At 44.0% G+C, this 7,475-nt stretch overlaps 1 pseudogene; it reads left to right on the top strand.

Moving 5' to 3' along the window:
- Positions 1-752: 752 nt before the first annotated feature.
- On the top strand, positions 753-1,270 carry LOC114228904 (ubiquitin-conjugating enzyme E2 W-like; annotated as a pseudogene).
- Positions 1,271-7,475: the final 6,205 nt, after the last annotated feature.

Below are 7,475 nucleotides of genomic sequence, written 5' to 3'. Positions count from 1 at the left end.
AGGGTGTAAGAAATCAACCAAAGGACTTGTATGCATGCATATGAGCATAACCCATGAACACAGAGAGTAGGGGGTTGAAAGCATGTGCTGGGGGGTGGGAATGGCTGGGAAGAGGTCAATGGGGAAAAAAGGAGACTTATGTAATACTTAAAACAATGAAGAATTTAAAAGAAAGGGATCAACCAATGGATGCATAAATAATAAGTGGAACAACAAATTGATATTTCTCTCTTTTTACCTTCCTCACACTCTCTCTAAAATCAACAAATAAGATGTTTTTAAAAGAAGCCCTTGCCTGGCTGGTGTGGCTCAGTGGTTGAATGTCAACCAATGAACTAGGAGGTCACGGTTCGATTCCTGGTCAGGGCACATGCCCAGATTGTGGGCTTGATCCCCAGTAGGGGGCGTGCAGGAACCAGCCGATCAATTATTCCCTCTCATCATTGACGTTTCTATCTCTTTATCCCTCTCCCTTCCTCTTTGAAATCAATAGAAATATATTTTTTTTAAAAGAAGCCCAGAGAGCTCCCTCACCCCTCCTGCCATGTGAAGTTACAGCAAAAAGATGGCCTTCTATGAACCATGAAGCAGGTTCTCACCAGACATCAAATCTGCCATCACCTTGACCTTGGACTTCCCAGCCTCCAAAACTGTGAGAAATAAATGTTTATTTGTTACTAGTACAAGCCCCGCAGTCTCTGCTGTTTTGTTTTAGCAGTCCAAACAGCCTAAGACAGAGGTCAGCTGCCCCAATGGAAACTCACAACCCCATTTGGGAAGGGTTCATAATAGTGTCAATGCAGAAATTACTTCAGGAAGAACAAAATGATCCACCTCCCAGGATGACTTTAAATGAAAATAGAATTCAAAGTTCAATTACACAGTGGATTGTAGACATGGAAGGTGCACTAGGTACCTTATACGAAGGGGGAAATGTAAACTTCTTTTGACGTTTAGTAGTCAATATCCTTTTGACTCTCCTCAGGTCATGTTTACTGGTGAAAATATCTTTGTACATCCTCATGTTTACAGCAATGGTCATATCTGTTTATTCATTCTAACGAAAGGCTGGTCCCTAGTGCTCTCAGTCCAGTCAGTTTGTCTTAGTGTTATTCACCTGCTTTCCAGCTGCAAAGAAAAGAGATGACCACCAGATCATTCTTTTTAAGTTCAAAGATGTAACAAGAATAAAAGGAAAACAAAATGGTGGTATCATGATGATACTTGTTGGTGCCGCTGTTATCCTCCTACCAGGATAGTCCTACTGTGAAAATGAGTACTTTGATCATTCAGTCTTTGAACTTTAACCTTTGACTGGAAGTGACCCACAGGCAATGAAGACTACTTCCTTTTACTGAATCATTACTTGTGTGCATTCTGGGCACATGTTGATTGCTGGTTCAGTCCAGGAAATTGACAGGCTTTTATTAATCATATAGTATTTGCAAGTGTCAGAAAAATGTAACCTCTAATTCCACTTTTTATTTTTTAAGCTTTTGGAAAAGTTCCAGGTCCTCATGTATTATGCAATAACAATTATTTCCTTGGCATTTTGGGGTTGTTTATTGTTGGCAATGGACATCACAACAGGAAAAAAGTTTCATTAACTCCTGCGACTCAATAATTAATTCATGATTGGGCCTATGAAATGAACTTACCAATTGTAATGGGATTATAATTAAACTGAGAAATCCAACATTACTTTCAAAGTTATCCCAACTCATTCCTATTTGGATTCTAAGCACTGTTATCCTAAGGTTAACAGCATGAATTAACATGCATCTTTAATGGACTGTAATGAAAGATCATTGCACATTTATTGAATTGTTTATATTTGCTGTCAAATTGTTTTGACATGGAAGGTTTTCAAGTAACATTAGCAGAGAAGTACAATATGTTATCCCTGTGGTGAAAATAAATTCATTTGTTGTATATAGTTCTTAAATCTCTGAAGTAAAGATATGAGTAATATAGGGCATGAATGGTTTAATCAAGGCTTTATTTTGGAAGTAAGAAAAATGACAGTGATGATTAAACTACTGCAGTCCATAATTTGGGCTTGTTATTGTACATTAATGATTTCCCAAGTGGATTACACTTATTACTTCCTGATAGCCATCAACATGAGCCCTACTGCTTAAACACTATTTCATTTATGTTTGGAAAAAGTACATAAACATTTTTGTTTGCAATTTTGTTTCTTTTGTTATGTTTTAAATCAAGTTTTAATGTTATAATACCTTAACTGAAAAATTTTTGTTAAGCTTTTTTTCTTGTAAATTTTCCTTACTTGTATCATCTTGTCCTTCAATCCTGTACCCTAAAATAAGAAATACATTTTTGACAGAGGCTTAATGTTTAAAAAGAAAGAAAGGCACAACCCTTTTCCAATTTCCAGAACTAATCCAGTTCTCAGACCCCAGAACCCATAAAATGAAGGAGAGGCCAGGTTCTCATGAGGAAGGACCGTACAACAATATGGCAATTATATCCAGTAGTGATTTCCCCATTCCTTCTCCAAAAGGATCTATGATTATTCATTCAAATAGCTGGAGAAAGGGGAATACACAAAACTTTTGAGGCCTATTGGAACCAGTAAGCAGACACTGATACCCAGGAGCTCAATTGTGGCTGCCCTGTAAGAGAGGGATTTATGGGGGTCAGGTAATAATAAAAAAAATAAGGAGAATTGGCTTATATCTGTTTCACAGTAGGTTCAATAATCATCTCCATGGCTCCCAGATGAATAATTGGAGTTAATATATTAGCAGTTAGCAGAATCCTTATACCAGTGCCTTGATCTATAGAGTAAGAGTTATTGTAATAGAAAAGGCCCCATGGAAGCCCCTGAAACTCCTCTTCCCCAAAAAACCTCCAATGGTGCCCTAACTGGTTTGGCTCAGTGAATAGAGCATCGGCCTGTGGACTGAAAGGTCCCAGGTTCGATTCTGGCCACAGGCATGTACCTTGGTTGCAGGCACATCCCCAGTGGGGAGTGTGCAGGAGGCAGCTGATTGATTAGTGTCAACCTCAAAACATTAAATGATGCAAGAGTCATGGTCCCCATTATATACCCATTTAATCAGTCTTGCACTTGCCCAGTAATAGCCCCAATTACATTTACTGAGCTGAATGTGGTATCTTTAGCAGAGCAGATTAACACAGCCTCTGGCAGGTGGTAGGTGGTAGCTGGCTACAGATTTGGGCAAATCTATTGTTTTCATATCATCAGGAAGGAAAATAAAAAACTTCCATTCAGAAGTAAAATGTTTCTCAAAAAATTTACTGGAGTTCCAAAATGATGACAGATTAAGTGAAAGCTACACTGACACTCTCCCAGGATCAAACTTGAATTACAACTGAAATATAGAGAAAAAAAAATATATATATATATATACACAAGCCTAAGTGACCGAACTACCAAACTACCACACAACGGAATGACTGGTTGACCAGTTGCTGTGATGCACACTGACCGCCAGGGGGCAGATGCTCAATGCAGGAGCTGCCCCCTGGCGGTCAGTGTGCTCCCATAGCCAACCTCCCACGGTCCCTCCTCCTCCCCCCATCCCGCCCGGCCAGCCAGCCAACCACCTGCAGTCCCTCCCCCCAGCCCCCCCCCCGCCCCCCCGCACGGCCCCAATCGCCGGCCAGGCCAAAGGACCCCACCTGTGCATGAATTTGTGAACCGGGCCTCTAGTCTTGAATAATCAACTGAAGACTAGCTGTAGAGAACCCTTATAACCAAGGACATAAAATGGAGACTGCACAGAGACTGGTAGGAAGTGTGGAGGTGTGAGAGGGCTGGCCGGGCTCCCACAGGCAGCAGCTGAAGTTCCAGAGGGATATCTCAGATGTGGGGGGTTCCCACTGAGAACTCTGGGGTCTAAATGCCAAGTTGGGCTCTCTAGCCCACATAACATCTGGCTGTGAAAAGCAGCAGAGTTGCTGTCTGCCAGGGAGAGATGGCTGGAAATGCTGGCACCCTCTTAAAGGGCCAATGCACAAAATTTTGTGTGCAGCCACTCACCTTGGGCTCTGGCAGAGGGAGGATAGAGTGTACTAGAGCTGTGTGAGCAGAAACCAGTTTGGGGGTTCCGGAGTTAGAATTTAGAAGGCAGCCACTGCAGTTTCCCATGCTGAGTTATTCCCCCATACTGCAGAGGTCATCTGTCTCAGGCAGACCTTTACCATCCAAGCAGCTTTTTCATGGGGGAAAGTAATTGCCACACCTGGTTGGAAAACCTCTCACCCCACTCTGTGGAGTCTGAGGCTCATTAAGAGATTGAGAATAACAATCAGCCTGCAGGCAAAGGTAAATCTCTGGATACCTGTTTATCTTTTCAAAGAGCCAGCCCTCGCCCTGGCCAGTTTGGGTAAGTAGATAGAGGATTGGCCTTCAGCCTTTGGGCTGAAAGGTCCTGGGCTTGACTCCAGTCAGGGGCACATGCCTGGGTTGTGGACTCAATCCCCAGTAGGGGGCATGCAGGAGGCAGCCAATCAGTGATTCTCTCTCATCATTGATGTTTCTCTCCCTTCCTCTCTGAAATCAATAAAAAAATATTTTTTTAAATATATTTTATTGATTTTTTACAGAGAGAAAGGGAGAGGGATAGAGAGCTAGAAACATCGATGAGAGAGATACATCGACCAGCTGCCTCCTGCACATCCTCCACCGGGGACGTGCCCGCAACCAATGTACATGCCCTTGACCGGAATCGAACCTGGGACCCTTCAGTCCACAGACCGACGCTCTATCCACTGAGCCAAACCGGTTTCGGCTAAAAAAATATTTTTTAAAGAAAAAGAACCAGCTCTTGGTTTTATAGTTCTTTTGTATTTTTTTCAGTCTCTATGTCATTTATTTCTGCTCTGATCTTTATTATTTCCTTCCTTCTACTTACTCTGGGCTTTTCTTAGCGTTCTCTTTCTAATTCTTTAAGTTTTAGGGTTAGATAGCTTATTAAAATTGTTTCTTGTTTTTTAAGGTAGGCCTGTAGTAGTGCTATGAACTTCCCTCCCAGAACTGCTTTTGCTGTGCCCCAGAGATTTTGGGTTGTTGTGTGTTTATTTTCATTTGTTTCCAGCAAGTTTTTTATTTCTTCCTTGATCTCATTGGTAATCCATTTATCCTATATAATAAGAAGGTAATATGCATATTGACCCTCATGCTATAACACCATCACAAGATGGTGGCATGCACAGCTGAGGCTGGTTTCCAGTAACACAAGATGGCTGTGCCCACAGCGGAGGTGGGGTTCTTGTAAGGAGCCATAATGAGTGATCAGCAGGGACCTGAGGCTGCATGGTGCCAGGCTGGGGTGGGGACCTGAGGCTATACCACCCCACTGGCTCGGCAGGGCTTGACAGGGGACCTCAAGGTGTGCCCCTCACCCCGGCCCGGGCTGGGGGACCTCAGGCCACACACACCCCCACCCAGCATGTGCTAGGGGACCTGAGGCTGTGCCCCCCACCTGGCGGGACTTGATGGGGTACCTGAGGCTGCACCCCCCGCCTGGCGGGGCTTGATGGGGGTGGGGCCGGCCAGGTCTGGATCTTGCCCAATGGGGGTGAGGCCAGCCGGGTCTGGGTCTTGCGTGATTTCGAGGCACGTGTGGCTGAGTGGGGACTTGACAGGAGGAAGATTTTCATATACATTTTACTAATTTTCTTTCATCTCTGACACTTCTATTATAGATAAAGGGCAAATGGCAATATTAAAATATTTCCTCTAATTAATTCCCTTTTAATGTGCACGAATTTTGTGCACCGGGCCACTAGTCTATAATAATAAAAGGGTAATATGCTAATTAGACTGGACGTCCTTCCGGACAAAGCTGGGGCCAGAGCAAAGCCCAGGTCCCGGGTGCCTGCTGGTGGCCAGAGCAAAACAGCCTGGGTCCTGGGTGCCAGAGGGAAGCTGGTGCCAGCAGCTGGGGGAAGGAAGGCCTACTCTTGCACAAATTTCATGCATCAGGCCTCTAGTCTACACTAATAAAAGAGAAAGATGCAAATTGACTGTACCTTCACAATGCCCACCAGCCAATCAGGAGTGAGTATGCAAATTAACCCAACAAAGATGACAGGTTAATTTGAATACACAGGCACTGGGCGGCCGGGGGCAAGGTGGGATGCTTGCATCATTGCCATGGTGACGGCACAGGCGTTGCACACCACCCCAGCAGCTCCGGGCCTCTGGGCAGCGTGGGAAGGCGGAAAGGTGGCTCTGGCCAGAATAAGGCAGTGCCGGCAACCAGGGGAAGGAAGACCCATTCTTGCATGAATTTTCATGCATTGGGCCTCTAGTTGTGTAATAACATGCTATTTAGCCTCCATGTGTTTGAATGTTTTTGAGTGTTTTTACTGTAGTTTATTTCTAATTTCATGCCTTTGTGAGCCAAGAAGATGATTTTCCTTTCACTGGATGACTTGTCATAATTCTTGTTGTACAATTTGTCTCCATCAGGTTACAAGCCCTGCTCGCACACAGGGAATACCACTTCTAGACACCATCGCCACCTCCTTCCGTGCCCAGGCCTCATCATCCCTCTGACAGGAAGCAAGGTTATCTTGGCTCTGAAGAAATACATCGCCAAAACCGGTTTGGCTCAGTGGATAGAGCGTCAGCCTGTGGACTGAAAGGTGCCAGGTTCAATTCCGGTCAAGGGCATGTACCTTGGTTGCAGGCACATCCCCAGTAGGGGGTGTGCAGGAGGCAGCTGATCAATGTTTCTCTCTCATCGATGTTTCTAACTCTCTATCCCTCTCCCTTCCTCTCTGTAAAAAATCAATAAAATATATTTTAAAAAAAAATACATCACCCCCTTTAATGTGGGATTTATTTAGTCCTTTTCCAATCTATTAAAATTGTGTCTTTTGTATATAATCTTTTGGTCAAATAAGTTTGACAACTTTCCCAGGGTTTGAATTTTAAGAAACTAACCTTAGACTTGTGGGGGTTATAGGGGGTCCTAGTCCTTACTAAAATTGTAGGAAAGCCTAGGAGGGAGGCACAGCATGCTTCTGGTGCCTACACCTCCCTGTGTGCTAGAGGGCTTATGGGCCCTGGAGTAATGGACTTTTTCCTTTAACCTTTTGCACTCAGATGTCGAGTGTGACTCGACACGGTTAGCATCGGTAGCAGCTCGATGAAAAAAGCAAGCGAGTGCAAAGGGTTAATATTAAAAACAAATAAAACAGAGGACTGGGAAGAGGAGGATTGAAAGGGACTAGAGCAAGCCCTCCAACATTATTTGTAGTGCCCCTCCATCTTCCCAGATAGATAATATACAAAACACCTATATCATCAAGAAGATTACCTCACCAGTGGGTTTAGAGCCCTAGTCTTGGCTAAAGTAGAGTTCCAACCTGGTTGTGGGCTAAATCCCCAGTGTGAGGCATGCAGGAGACAGTCAATCAATGATTCTCTCTCATCATCGATTCTCTCTCTCTCTCTCTCTCTCTCTCTCTCTCTC

This window comes from Eptesicus fuscus, chromosome 1 (genome assembly GCF_027574615.1).
Source record: "Eptesicus fuscus isolate TK198812 chromosome 1, DD_ASM_mEF_20220401, whole genome shotgun sequence".
NCBI classification, from domain to species: Eukaryota; Metazoa; Chordata; class Mammalia; order Chiroptera; family Vespertilionidae; genus Eptesicus; species Eptesicus fuscus.
Note: the sequence above shows the minus strand (reverse complement) of the source record. Positions and strands in the feature narration are given on the sequence as shown.